The 14,332-nt window shown below is 38.0% G+C and overlaps 1 protein-coding gene across 2 annotated transcripts in view; it reads right to left on the reverse strand.

The window, feature by feature from the left end:
• Positions 1 to 10,373, reverse strand: part of LOC135696164 (histamine H2 receptor) — a 31,148-nt gene extending 20,775 nt beyond the window's left edge. Inside the window, exons 1-2 of one of the 2 annotated variants that reach the window (XM_065215449.2) lie at positions 8,176 to 10,372; positions 5 to 99 (exon numbers count right to left, since the gene is read on the reverse strand). The gene's annotated coding sequence lies outside the window, so the exon portion shown is untranslated. Of the gene's footprint in view, positions 1 to 4; positions 100 to 8,175 lie in introns of both variants that reach the window. The other variant, XM_065215451.2, reaches the window with a different exon arrangement.
• Between the last annotated feature and the right edge of the window lie 3,959 nt (positions 10,374 to 14,332).

The raw sequence follows: 14,332 nt of genomic DNA on the forward strand, positions 1-14,332 counted from the left end.
TCACCGAGAATGACGTCTTTGTCATTAATTATGACTGTATGGCAACTCGATATTCGACCTCTTATTCGTCGTAACTTGCAAATATAAAAGCACCTTTTCCTACAAAACAATAATTTAAAAAATGATATCGAACAAAAAAACCATTTCGTTTTCTCGTAAACAGTAAAAATGCTAAGAAAAAACTGGCCGACGATGCTAAGCTTAAAACTTCGAAAATGGAAGGACAGAAAGTTTTGGAAAGACAGTGACGTATAGGGGAATATGTTTTTCGAAGAAAGCTGATGTTTCGGGATTTGTCTGTAACAAGGTCTTAGAGAGAATTAGAATTGAAACCTGCGTCATACTAAGCGATTGTAGTTCATTGCAAAAGAAATTACGAAGATCGGAAACCAGTTTATTCTGTAGCGGAGGAGTCTAGCAGAAAAATGCTTGAGGAAATTTTGAACGGCCACTTATTCGACGATAGTTTCTTGTCAGAAACTTGTCCACTTTCTTCGTTGAATGGTTTCAAATGCACCCTTTAAGGGCCATCCCCACAAGGAAAGTTCGATAAAACTGAATAACATGGAGATAGCTTTGTCTCTGGCTTGAAACAAACAATTCAGCTTCCACCTTTTCTGCAACCTAAGCTAGCAATAATTCCGAGGACAGTCTCTTGTCAAAAAGTAAAAACGGTGGCTTCCTTACGCTTTAGCAAATCAATTTTCATTGAAAAACCAAAATTGATTTAGGAGATAACACGAACAAGCTAACTGTTCAAAAAAGCTTTGGACCTAAACGTTTTATCATTGGCTTGGCAACCTTGTAAAGTTCTTTACGTTCGTTGTAATTCTTCATTTTATTAAAAGTTTTGGATTCATCGCATATCCATTGAAATCGTCCTTAATGTTCTGTTTTTATCGCGACAACCCCCTGTTTTCGCGAAATTAGGCAATTTTTACTATTTGGCGAATTTGTTGGCTTTTCTGGCGGTTTCCCCAATTGCCCTCCCTGATAGCATGCGTCCCTACCTTAGCATATTCGCAAAGCTACTTGCAACAAACCAATCATGGCCTGGTGCAAGTCTTTTAAATGACTAATAAATATGTGGCCAGCTCCAGACAAGAATTTCTTATGTGTAATGAAGGCATTTTCTTTCCACAGTTGCTCTACGCACTTTTGTAGACAATTGTCGTTTCTCATTGAGTTCGGCTGTTACGTTAACAAAAGGGCATTTTGCGACCAAAAATATTGCTAAGCAGTTTTTCCCCAGAATATTAGTTCAGTATGTATGGTAAAATATCAAAGTATCAAAATCTGGAAAATGTTTAAAATAACTGACACTGAAAAGGCTGGCATGATTAGAAGGAGTTTCCTGCAACGTCCATTGCAAGGCGGGGAGGGAGGCACAACAACAGTATTCGCAGCACAAAATTGGGTAGAGAGAATTGGGCAGAGAGCACTGCATTTATGATCGTGGACCAAGCAAAAGCTAGCTTAAGTGCTTACTCAGATTGCTGAATGACAACTAACGAGATGCATGTAAAGAAAATACGTCGGATTAAGTCTTAAATTCAGTCGATTCAAAGTCTGCTTTCTCAGCTGAGCAGATCCTTAGACTTCGAGAAACGCCCTGAAAGACACCGTTTGACAGGCGTTCTTTAAGCCCTGATTTAAATAAACTCAAAAACTGTTGAAAAAAAAGCAATTTGGTACATAATTGATTCACGGTTAAGACGAAAATTATCCTTTAAGTACCCATAACCAAATTCAACTTTAAAATTAGAAAGATGTGAAACCTTATTGACAGAAAGGAAACATGGTGGCACTTTAATGAGATATTTGGTTAAAACTGTCACAGCATACCTTGTGTATCTCCTGAAACTGAGACAACAACAATAACAGTGACAATGATGAAATGCACAAATGGCCAAAAACTAGCAAATGCAGACTGGGCCATATCCAGGTACCAATAGAGAAAATCGACTGATGAAAGATTAACAACAACTGTGAAGAGTATGTGTATCCTTCTTTAAAGACTCATTGCTAACAATGGGCCTTTGCGAGCGTGGCCACGATCCAAACAATGGCAGTAAATTGATTCCAGACTCTCTAAAAATGCATTTTGGGATGCTTGCGTAGCGCAATGGCTCATTGTTAGCAATGAGTCTTTAAATGCCTCCTATGAAATTCTTTAAATGCCTCGATTTTTAAACACTGTGGGCTGCAAACTACTGGCTTAGCGGGGGGTTGTAGCGCCCACGAAAACGCATGCGTTCAGGAATGGAATATATTCAACGGGAGCGTATGTGTTCTGGAGTAGGAGTAGGTTCCACGAAAACCTGCACGTTCAGGAGGAGGAGTAGGTTCCACGAAAACGCGCACGTTCAGGATCAGGGGAATATTCCATGCGAGCGTTTGCGTCCAGTACGAGGAGTAGGGTTCTACGGAAAATGTACGAATAAATTTACGATAGACAGCTCACATTGCATGAATAACAATTCTTTGGCAAATCATAAACATGCAGAGAAGGTTCTCCAACTATCAGCTAAAAGTATGCATTGTCTCTAAACATTCCGCTCGTGTCTTTTCTGCTTGGGTTGGGAAGAGGGGGTGCTCGCTGTTTTTATAAAAACAACTTTTAGAAGAAACATCAGGCTGACATTTGCCCAAAAAATGAAACAATAGCAACATAAAAACAGAAAGCGATAAGCATTCGATTACTTATCAAGCACAGGGTTTGTCCGGACACTACTTTACACAGGAAATTCCATCAAAAAAAGAAACAAAACAAGAAGCGCGTGGGGCTGAAATTACGCGAGGCTTAAAAAGAAAGACCTGGCTGGAACAAGAGTGAAATATTCTTTAAAAAATGGGGAGTACGGTCAGTAAAATGGTCAGTAGAGTTTTGCACCTGAGAAGGAAGGTCAGTAGGCCATCCAGGACCAGAAATATTTCTCTTTTTAAACAAGAGACTAGTCTCATTCCACCTAATATCTGCAAAGCGTTCCCTAAATGGGAAATCATTCCACTCGGATTTTTGCATAAAAACACAGCAACCTGGGCATTGGAGAATCTTTGGGGCAATATGCTTTGACACATCCGAACTTAAAACCATGTTTACAAAATTTGGAAATATTCACCATCTGCCAAAGCCGCACTCTGGATTCTAAGATCCGAAATCACATCCGAAAGCTGTGACATATTTCCAGGCCACACCTACGTGAGCTCTATGGTTAAACTTTGCGGTAGAAATGATTTGTTGAATTTTCGATGCAGCCAACAACAAAAAGACTAACTCTTTCCCAAAATGAAGCTTGTGTCTGTGATTTGGTGTTCCTTCGGCAATTACGGTATCATTTGTATCGAAATGTAACGAACGGGAATGGTGCCAAAGAGTTCCTTTGCAAGGATTCCCACGATGCGTAGGGATAAGGATAAACTAGAGAAAATAAACGAGAGAGCGTCATGACCACCTAACTCTGGCTGTTCATCCTCCTATTAAGATCTTATTGCCAACTCCAAGGAAACTCCCATCCATATTCTATCAATTAGAATCGCAGCACTTGAAATATCTAAAATTTTCAACAATCTAGATCCTGTCTTTATGAAGGACTTTTTCATCAAACAACCTTCGTGTACAACATCCCCTTTTGATACCAAAGGGTAGAGCTACAAATTATGGAATCAGATCGCCCAGTTTTCTAGGGTCGCAAATCCTGAACCAATTACAAAATTCAATTGGAACAGCCCGAAAGAGAAAAAAAATAAAATATTTGATTAAAGGTAATGTGTCCATATAAAAGGACTGCGTATACCCAACTTGTCAAGTCACCCATCAAAATAACAGTTTGCGATTGGTCAGTATTCTTGCGATGCAAAACTGCTCACATGAAAAGCTAACCTCGCAGCAGGATAAATAAACAGAACGACGGTAATGACTGGGGCGATGACATGAAAAATCACATGTTTCTAAAAACCCCCGCAGAGTCGCTTGCTATAGCTGGACACATTACCTTTAACGACCCTTGGCTCCATTAAAATGAATGCACGTGTTCTTTTTGCAGTAAATTAACTGCCTCGTGCAATCTTTGAAATTGCTTCATGTTAGTCTGAATGTGCTTTTCCACTATTGTATGTATCAACTAACAATAAATATATCATATACATACATATACATACCTCGCGAGACTTGCACGGCAATAAATTCAAGATAGACCATTACTTATACAAATAAACAGGAAGGCCCCAGTTTGTTTTTAAAGAAAAGCTCATACGGTAATTGCCCAAAAAATGCCAAAGTGGGAGCTAACGCTAAAGCATAACTTTTCCGTTAAAATTAACTTTTAGAGCCATTGTACCCACCTAACATAAAAAAGATCTTTTCAAGCAATTTGCGCTTCTTATAACAAACGTAACGACTAAATAACTAGAAAACTAAGATTGTGTGTCAAGATACATTTTCTTGTCATGATCAAATACAATTGGCATTTTGCTCCCGTATCAGTGTTAAACTACAGCAACAGTTTTCTTTGAAGGCATTGAGTCATGATAAAATGGATTGGGTATACCCAAAGTGCCAAAATCCGCTGAGTCACGATTTTCATGACTGCGATGTTATTGGCTGATCTTAAACTGGTCACATGAACTCACCTCGTACTGATTAACAAAACAGTTTCCATCAATAGCAAGTTGTCAACAACATATCACGTGAAACAGCAACGATCACGCCGAAACCAAATGACACTTCTATAGAGAAGGCCTATTTACCATGACTCAATGCCTTTAACTGCTTCTAGGATGTCTTACAATCAGTGCCAAAAGAGGTAGCTTTCCACCGTTATTACCATTCTACCAGTTTTCGACACGGTGTATAGACAGCTGAGCCGACACAACTTTCACAAAGCATCAATACTCTCTGTACAATACCACGCGGCTCTAAAGTTTGTCTCACAAGTGCAACATAAAGTAACAAGGTAAAAGATCAGTAAGAGCGAAGGTCTCTTGAAAAATGCATGCTCAAGAGCTCTTGTTTGAAAAGATTAGAAACCAACATTACGTATATACATAGCTCGTATATAGATAGCTCGTATAAAGATACTAGCTACCTAACGCAAACAAACGATGCAACAAAGGTACATGGACTACAGGTGGTGCTATTCTTCTTTGAACAACGAGCAATGGCAGATGAGTAATCTTAAGCAAAATAAGTGTACCAGACTGATTACGGAAAATAGGCCAATCAAACCTCTATTCCTACATACCTCAAAAAACTCTCCCTTCGAGAAACCAAATAAATTTGGAACAGGATTTTAGGACAAAGTTGTTGCCCTGAAAATCCGTTGCCACAACAGCAGCTTTCAGTCCATAAATAATTCATAAACTGGGCGGGGTGGATGCAAATTAAGGTGTAGAATGGCTTCAAATGACATGAAAAACAAATAGAAGTATTTCTCATCAGACCCAACAGGGGTCGAATACCCCCATAAAGAAAGGTCTCGAATCTTCGATCAACCGGTATCAATTTTTAACTTGCACCAACCAAAAATTATCTCAGGCATTTTAGACCAGGGTGCTTTCAATGAAGCAAGACTTGAAGATCTTTGGTGTGGAGCAACATTTTTACAGCGTGTTCATTAAAAATATATTTACTTATTGTCTTAAACATAAAGAAGAATTAAAGAATTATAAAGAGAATGTCTGTGAGTGTTGCCTAGGACACTAAGATAAACCTGAAAGGTTATCGAGCCCAGTGCCCTTGAGTTATGTCATTTTCGGTGGTGTTCGCGCGAGTTACGCATTTGCCGGCGTGTGGCTACACTGACCGGTGAAATGGCACAGCGGCGTGGCGCAAAGCTCTTTCCGTGATTGTTTGTGTGTATTTCTACATCATCACCATTGTACTTATAAATTGCCCGAGAGCTAAATGGGGGTTGGGTCGGCGTAATAATTGCATATGAACCTTGGCGTAAACCTGGCCTATCCATGTCGTACTTTTGGTGTGAGGTTTACATGGAATGCACCCTGAATGTCCGATACAACTGATATTCAGCCGAGACTTGGGAGACTCTTCTTATTGCGAACGTTATGCTCGTGGATCTTCGCGGTTACAAATGCACGGAATTGCCAAAATTATCATAGATTGATAAACTTTAAGCCCGTATCAAATTGCGGCTATTCCGACATGAATTTTTAACTGAATTCGAGCGAACGATCTTGTTGATTGGCCTAAACTCAAGAAAAAAATTAAACGACATCAACAAGTGAGTTCTTGTTGTGGCTGCTAGAAAAATAGAAAACAAACAGCTCATGTTGTCAAATATGCTGACTTGAGCAGCTGATGGAAAGCCTATTTCTTGAGTCCTCGCCATTTCATGAAAACTCCCGTTTTATCTTTCAATCGAATTTCTATACTTTTTATGAAGCAAGTAAATTTTTGTTCAGTAGGAAAGCTTTGGAATCTTCATTGCAATTGACCGCCTGTAGGCGTTCTTTATAACTTCTTATACAAAGTTCGTTTCAGTAGCAATCTTCTTACCGATTTCTGTAGGCCTACAGCTTTCAGAGTGGGAAAGATATAGGGGGTGGGGGTGGGCTACATCTATAACTGTATCACTTGGGTTGCGAGCAGAATCTTAGCAGAAAGGTACTATATACCGCTTCAGTTGGGCCTCAGTCTTTCGAAAGGGAAAACAACAATTTGGCGCTTTCCTGCTAATCTTAGAGTTAGAAAAGTAAGCCCCAAAGACATTTGGTTCTAGCATTGCAGGCCTTATCACAATTATGGAGAGGCAAATTGCTTAACTTCGTCGCAATTTGATAAAAAGCCTTATATTGATAAAAAGAAAAAATGGAAAACGTAACAGCAAAACCCTTTTGAAAAAAACATTAAATGGAAATTTGAAGCACTGATCAAAAATAGATAAACACTATCTCTTACAAACTAAAGAATTACCTAACTGACTCGTTTTAGCAATGACCAGTTATGAAGAATAAAAACACTTTTGATAGGAACAAACACGGGAAAGAAGAATTTCGAAATATATATGGATTGAAAGTGTGTTCAGAGGCTTCTTGAATTTCGTGAACTCAAACGCTGTCGTTAAAGAGCAATAGACAAGTAACTTTGTAAGCTTCGTAAAAGGGAGTTTGGTACAGCCACAAGCGATTGAAGACATCTGGGCATAAAAGGACACACAAACATGTTCCTCAACATGAAGAACCTCGACATCTGCCCAAAACAGTTTAATTGACTGTCACAATCAAATAATGTTTTCTGCAGGTGAAGCATTCTGATTACAACCAGTGAAGCCTTGATCGCAACAAATGTTTATTTGTGCACTCACATTATAAGCAAAATGCCAAGGGGGTTGGGAATGAATTAAATTAATTACCTTTTTCATATTGACGAGAAAAATTTGACACCGTAAAAGGTCTAAGCGAACAACGAATGACCAAGTTAGCCAAACACAAACAAAAACCTCGTGCTTTCTTTGGCATTGTCTGGTTGATTGTGACAGTCAACAACGATGACATGAATGCATCCAAAGGACTCGTAAATATCTTACCCCGTACTAGAGGCTTTCAGCAGCATGGTACCTTATTTTTTACCCCCAGCTGCTTCTAGAAATCCCTGTTGTGGTCAGATTAACGCGAATCACGCATGCCACGAGAAAATGCCTAATTATTATTCTTTATACCTACTTGTATTTCATAAACAAAGCATTCAACCTTGGTACGTTGTTGACAAAAAGAGAATTGAATTTTAAAGATAGCGGCTGATGCGCTAAATGGCGGTTAATGTAATTCAGATGCTAGCAAAGTTGCAGTTTGTCATCATGAGTAAATGAGCCCTCATAAAAGGTGTTCGTTTATCGACATTCCACGCGATTCATGCCCATCCTTGTCCCACTATCAATTTCCAATATTTTCAAAATACAGATTCCTTGAAACCAAAACGTTTATCGACGCCACACAACCATGCTCGACCAGCTTCATAATGCAATTTATGGGGAAGTGTTATGAAAAATTATGAAATTATCATTCTTTGTCGTTGTCAAGGTATTTTGCGGTAATCAATAGGCCAAAACAGATCAGAATGGTAGGTTGAATCGACAAGATACTAAGGCTGATCATCGCATAATAAAAATGGCATTAACGTGATCAGTCTTTATCGTAAAACAATTCGACACTTACTTTTTTTAAACTGTGAAGTCTTCGACTAACGACGTTTCCCCTTTTAAAGTTCAGAAGCTGATTCGGCCCGAGCTCCGCTTTCTGAGTGGACAGTAAGAAAGAAATATCGTATTTCAGGCTGTTGGAAGCGGGCACATGACTTTAGGAGCAAAGGCATCACCCTAGCATGTACACCAAAACATTTATCGCGTTGAGTCAATTATTCCAGCTGACCGCAAAATTGATACAAGTGACCCCAGTATGAGGATTGAGAATGCGATGCACATCAAAAGTCTGCAAGCAACAAAGACGCACGAATCCACGGAGAGAGTGAAACCATGAGATGTCAGTTTGGTCCTTGTCAGCACCAACTACTCAGTATCTGAATTTATTGTGGATAAATTGGGTTATGCAGGCGTCGAAATAGTGTGTTCAAAATCATCTCCTTTGTTTGTGACGTGCAGACAAACAACCAAAGCAGTCCCTTGCCGTCAAATTTCTCTTTGTTATCACATTCGGGTGTATAATGCGCCTTAAAATACAATCAATCTAATCTAGTTCACAGGCCATTTTATCTGGCGGCTACAATAAACAGCAGAAAATTGTGGTCGTGATTGGAAATTTTAAGCCGAATACAGTGTATAAATTGACACCTTCGTCCTTGGCCAGAAATCTCCGCAACCGAGTTCGTTGAAAACAGACGGGGGTTTCATCAGTTCAGAAAAATCACTTGACCAAAAGGTGGAGAATAGCTACTTAAAAAATGTCTTTAATGATCGGAAACGACTGTGCATTCAGATTGCAAAGGATTTTACTAGATTTATATTAAACATATTCATTCTGAATCTGGCTATGAAATTCACTCTATGTTCGAAGGATTGGCATTATATTGGACGTTTTTCAAAATTGCATCTTCAGAGAGCCCCAACGTAATACTTCCGTAAACAGGGCTTCCAAACGTCTTTTAAATTTCTTGACAACAGCTGAAAAGGATTGGATTCTAAAACCTCTTTTCAAACTTTGAAGTCTGTTAAACTGTGCCAAGCTTCCAGTTTTAGAAATAGCTTCTGCTACAGAAATAGCTTTTAAGATCAGGCACCGCGGAGCGTTGAGAAAAATGGGGGTTTAAAAAAGTGGGGGGGGAGCTAAAACCGTATAAAAAGAGGCTTTACTGGTAGTTTAATACTTAATATTTGGCATTTCATGCAAAAAGTGAGGGGCTTAAGCCCCCTCAGCCCTCAACCTGCTCCGCCGCGGTGCCTGAAGATACGCACATGTTTATGCAGAACCTAGCTTAAGGCCTATTGATCAAATTGTGGTAGTAAAAGTTCCCTAACAGTTTCTTATCTAACTTTACATCTAGTTCCATGAAAATCGTTGAGACGCAAGAAAAACATCAAAATTCTGATCCACTGTAGTCGTCATTTGAATCTTTGTATGGGGTAAAATTCGTAATTTAGGCTAATTAAAACCAACTAACTAAACTAACAGCATAACAAGATGAAATGATAAACAACACAACAAGATAAACGGACAAATATGCAATATTATGATTGATCGACGAATCTGACGTTACTAATGTACTGCCTGCACACGTCGCAGGTGCATTTGAATTTAGTGAAGGTTTTAATTTTCTTTTGAAAATTATGAGAGTTTGAGTATATATAATTTCATTTGGGATGTTGTTCCAAATTTCTCTTTTTTTTATCTATATAAGACAATGTCATATCCATACATTTTATAATTTTGCTCAAAACTTTTGCACATGTTAAATAATAAATACATTCAGTGGGAGACAATATTTTTTCAATGAAGGGTGGATTAAAACGATTTAATGTTTTGAGCATTGCAATGGCTAGATATTGCAGTATTTAATAATGTGAGATAGTTCTTTCATTTTTTACCAATAGTTGTTCAAATATTGATTGGTAATCATTATAGCCTCCGCTTTTCTAATGGCTTTCTCGTGTTTCTTCTCTAAGGGCACAATAATTGAGGGATGATATGACAAATTTTTTCATCATTAGTACTCGTTTGAATTCACTCATGTAAGAGGCAATTTTTGCAAGAGCGTTTAACATTTTACTTGCTTCTTTGCAAAGGTCCTTTATATTTTCATCAAACTGTAATTGTTGTTTCAGTGTTACGTCAACTTACTTTGTGCTTTAACTTTCCTTAAAAATGGTTTCATTGATTTTACCTCAGCTGGTTGTGATTTGGATCAGTTAACTAGGAAGGCTAACTATGAGTTTGCATTTGTCTCCATTCAGTACCATCAAATTGTTACTTTACCCATTAGGCGAGAACTGTGGGTGCAGACGCTAAATGTGGCTTTAATTCATCTAAATTACTGTTTGAAAGCCATTTATCATAACAAAAGTATGAAAACGGTGCTAAAAATGGCGGCTCACAGAAGCCAAAGGCCTAGGCCGATAGGTTTTTGAAACAGAAGTTCAGCACAAAGAGGTTTTTGTAACGAACGTTTGCGCCACGAAATTTTTTGCGTAATTCCGATGGCTTTCAAATGAAAATAGATTTGAAAGATTACCTTACTGTTTAGCAGGTGAAAGTCAGGGAAACATTGGACCGGTGCTCCAGAAAATTTCTGAAAAATATTTTCAAAGGATTCATAAAAAATTGCCTCAAAGTACAGACAATACTTAATAAGTATAAGATAATTTAATTAAACTTGAAACTTAATACGTGCACCTTTGCTCTGACTTTAAATGTATTACCGAGAAGATCATTTTGGCTGAGATATCAGGTTTTAGGTTATCAAAAGTGATATCGGGTGAACAATTTCTAAAGCTGTCATTTAGTGATCAAAATAGTTTTTTTTGCTAAATAACATAGCTGCTTTGGATGTAGATGATTCTTTTCAATAATTTTAAAAGCATAATAAACCTTGAATGTTTCGCTTTAATTTTTTTATTGTCATGTGCTTAGATAATGAGTAAATCAGAATTTAAGATAAACAAGTCATTAACATCAAATGTAGAGCAACTCACCTTGTGTAAGTATTGAAACTTTAAAATTAAAGTGCACTGCTAACGTCACTTTCTCAGTTATAATTTTTTTCGTGAAAAAGAAGCTTCAAGCAGTTTGCTTCGAATTTCAACTATTTTTCGTTTACTTTTCTTCAATAAAGTGACACTTCGTGGTCATCTTTCATGAATACTCAGAGAATCTGTTGTTTTGAATCAATGCTTCAAAGTTTTGCTGGACTTTTCCCCTCAAAACAGCAAACCAACCATTAACTTTCTTTAAACCGAAAGGCGAAGGAATGACAAATGCAATTTCCCGCCATAACCTATCGTTTCAAAGCCCCTTCACCTCATAATTCTGATTTTGAAATTGGTCGGCTTAGGCCTTTGGCTTCTGTTAGCCGCCATTTTGACTTACCGTTTCCATACTTTTGTGACACCAGTGTATGCTACCTTTTTTAAGAAAACAGGCGATGTCATTGATGAATATATTAAAAAGCAATGGACCTAAAGTTGATTCTTGTTGAGCACCTTTATTTATTTTTATCCAATCGCTATAAATAGAATTAATGTTCACTCTTTGCATATTATTTGCAAAATTGAACAAAATACATAATTTGAATTGCATTATTACTAAAACCATAAGACTTCAACTAAGTCAAGCACAGTGAGGTAGACAATCAAACGCTGTGAAGAGATCCGTAAGGATAGCTCCCAGAAGGAGTCTATTATCTAGCCACGATTTTAATTATGTTTGAGGTCTTCAGTTAGGCATAGCAAGACATGTTGTCTGCTAAAGCTTTTTCTAAATCCACAAAACAGTTGAAAAAGCATAGGCCCAAAATGAGATTTATCATTAGTAATGGATTCATTAAGCTTTATTTAATGAACAATTAAATTCTGAATTTTCCTGTTTTCGTTCCGGGTGCCAACTCAGTCCTCCTGTCGGAAGATCAAGCCCCTCCATTTGAGCATTTTTGGCGCCACCACTGACCTGACCAAAGCCCAATGCAGAATCAATTTGAATGTTGGTTGTCTTTTTGAATTGCTTAAACGTTAATTGTGGTTTTAATGTTTTTAATCTCTTTCAAGTTTACGGCCTGGAAGTAAAGAATTCCATTGAACAGCAACTAAAATCTGCAGCCGAGTCATTGTACAGTGTCTTTAATACAATAAAATGAAACATATTCCAGAATTGGTTTTCAAATTCTATTGCAGTAGTCAACTACAAAAGTGGTTCTAGGGACTGCAGGGGCCCCTTTCGAACTTTATTTTTTCTTAGGGTGCAGGACCCCTTCTGGATACAAAAGGGCGGGGCCTGGAACCATGCCTCCTGGACCTCTTCAAAACCGCCACTAGTCAATTAGTAATTGAAAACAATATAAAATGATGCTTAATTAACAAAATTAAAACATTTTCTCAACCTTGACTCGACCAACAATCCCTTCTACATGGTCTTTTATTTTCAAAACAAATGCTGCAAGGTCTTTTTCCAGATATTTTGTACAGAGAATTGAACAAACAGTTAACTCCTATTAACTCGAGCCTCAAAGGTATCAGTGAAAATGGTATGAGTTATCGAATTTTGAATTATCCAGGCTCTCAATAGCCCGAACTTTAGGATACTGCAGCCATTAGTTCGAGTTCTCGGTAGTTTTTTCATGTAGAGCATCAAGAGCAACAACAATTGCAAAGTAATAAATGAATCGATTAGTAGACTGAACTAGCAGTTCGTGGAACGTTCTTCACTAAAGTACATACTTTAGTGCTTTCCTCAATGGAAATTGAGCACCCCCTACGCCCCTCCCCCCCCCCCCACTTCATGAAGTCGTTCTTCGTACAATCAAAGGAGCGAATGTTAGTTTGTTTATATCATTCTGTGTGCTGAAACCAAGTAATCTTGCAAAATCTTCGATGCATTTCGCTCGTCGATTGCTTCAGGCATGGTCTATGCTTTAGGGAACACAATATCTTCCAAGACATCATTATTGACGTCATTATGATCATTCCAGCATTACCACTGGATTTCCCATCTATGAGGCCCTGTATAAACTCTTTTTTCGTCAAAAGAGGCACAGTGCTGAAGGGGATTTCTTCAGCAGAAAGGACATTTTCAGCTGTCTTACCATATGGAAAAGACTCTGGTGCACAAACAGCAAGTCTTTCCACTTGTTCCTCGAGCTCTTTGAAAGAAACATCATCTTCTCTCAGGGCTGCATCTTGCTGCTCCTTAGAAATTCCAGCTTTCGTGAAGCACTTGACGACAGTAAAGGCTTTCGCTTGGGATAAAGCATTCTGCTTTTTTGATAGCTTGAATCAATTTGACAACCGACATCGATATCATCCCCTTCGCCATCGGTTAGGGTTTTGAGGCGGTGTTTAGTGGAAGAAATATCAGTTTTATTTGATTCTCGACAGTGGAGTTTAGAGGACGTTTAGAGGACAACTATCGGCAAGGAGGATAATCTTTTCTTTTCTGCTGCGAAACATTGATCTATCTCACGAACCCATCTCACTATCCATCCCTCGATCAATTCTTCGTACACAAAAAGGACACTCTCCATCCAGCTCTTCTTCTGACTCCAATACTTGCATGGCAAGTGTCATACCCATTTTAAACACTGAGAAAGTTTGATTTACCAAATACCAACGTAGGTGACTGCAAAGGCGGGCCAGTGTGATGGATTATGTTATGTGCATTAGCTTTCCAAAAGTGTTCTAACAATTTTGAACAATTTTTAAAAAGATAGTAACATATTGTTTACCGTGGATGTGCTTTTCACTATCTTTTAAGATAGGAACATACAAGAAGTACTTAGCTAGCTAGCTATATTGAAGCTAATTAAAACCGGCTACATATATCACAAATACTGAATTTAATAACAGTAGCAGATTGGATAACTAATAAAATACATAAATGTACCGTAGGTTCCCTGTCATTTTATATAGCCTGCTGGTCCTATAAATGTTTTGCAAATGCGGCATGAGAAATTTGTCTTCTTGATAAATAGTTTTGTAAATTTCTGTCGAATTTGCTTTAAATTCCTTGTATGGATTGTAACCGTATTGTCTTTGAGCAGTAGTTGTTCAAAAGTTCAAAACTAGATGAAAAATCTTTATAGGCTATTCGCGATGCTCTTTCATGAACGTTATTATAAAGTTTATTGCTTTTCCTACTGCAATACATCCATACC

This window comes from Rhopilema esculentum, chromosome 14, assembly GCF_057945365.1.
Source record: "Rhopilema esculentum isolate cy_ngs chromosome 14, ASM5794536v1, whole genome shotgun sequence".
Lineage (NCBI taxonomy): Eukaryota > Metazoa > Cnidaria > Scyphozoa > Rhizostomeae > Rhizostomatidae > Rhopilema > Rhopilema esculentum.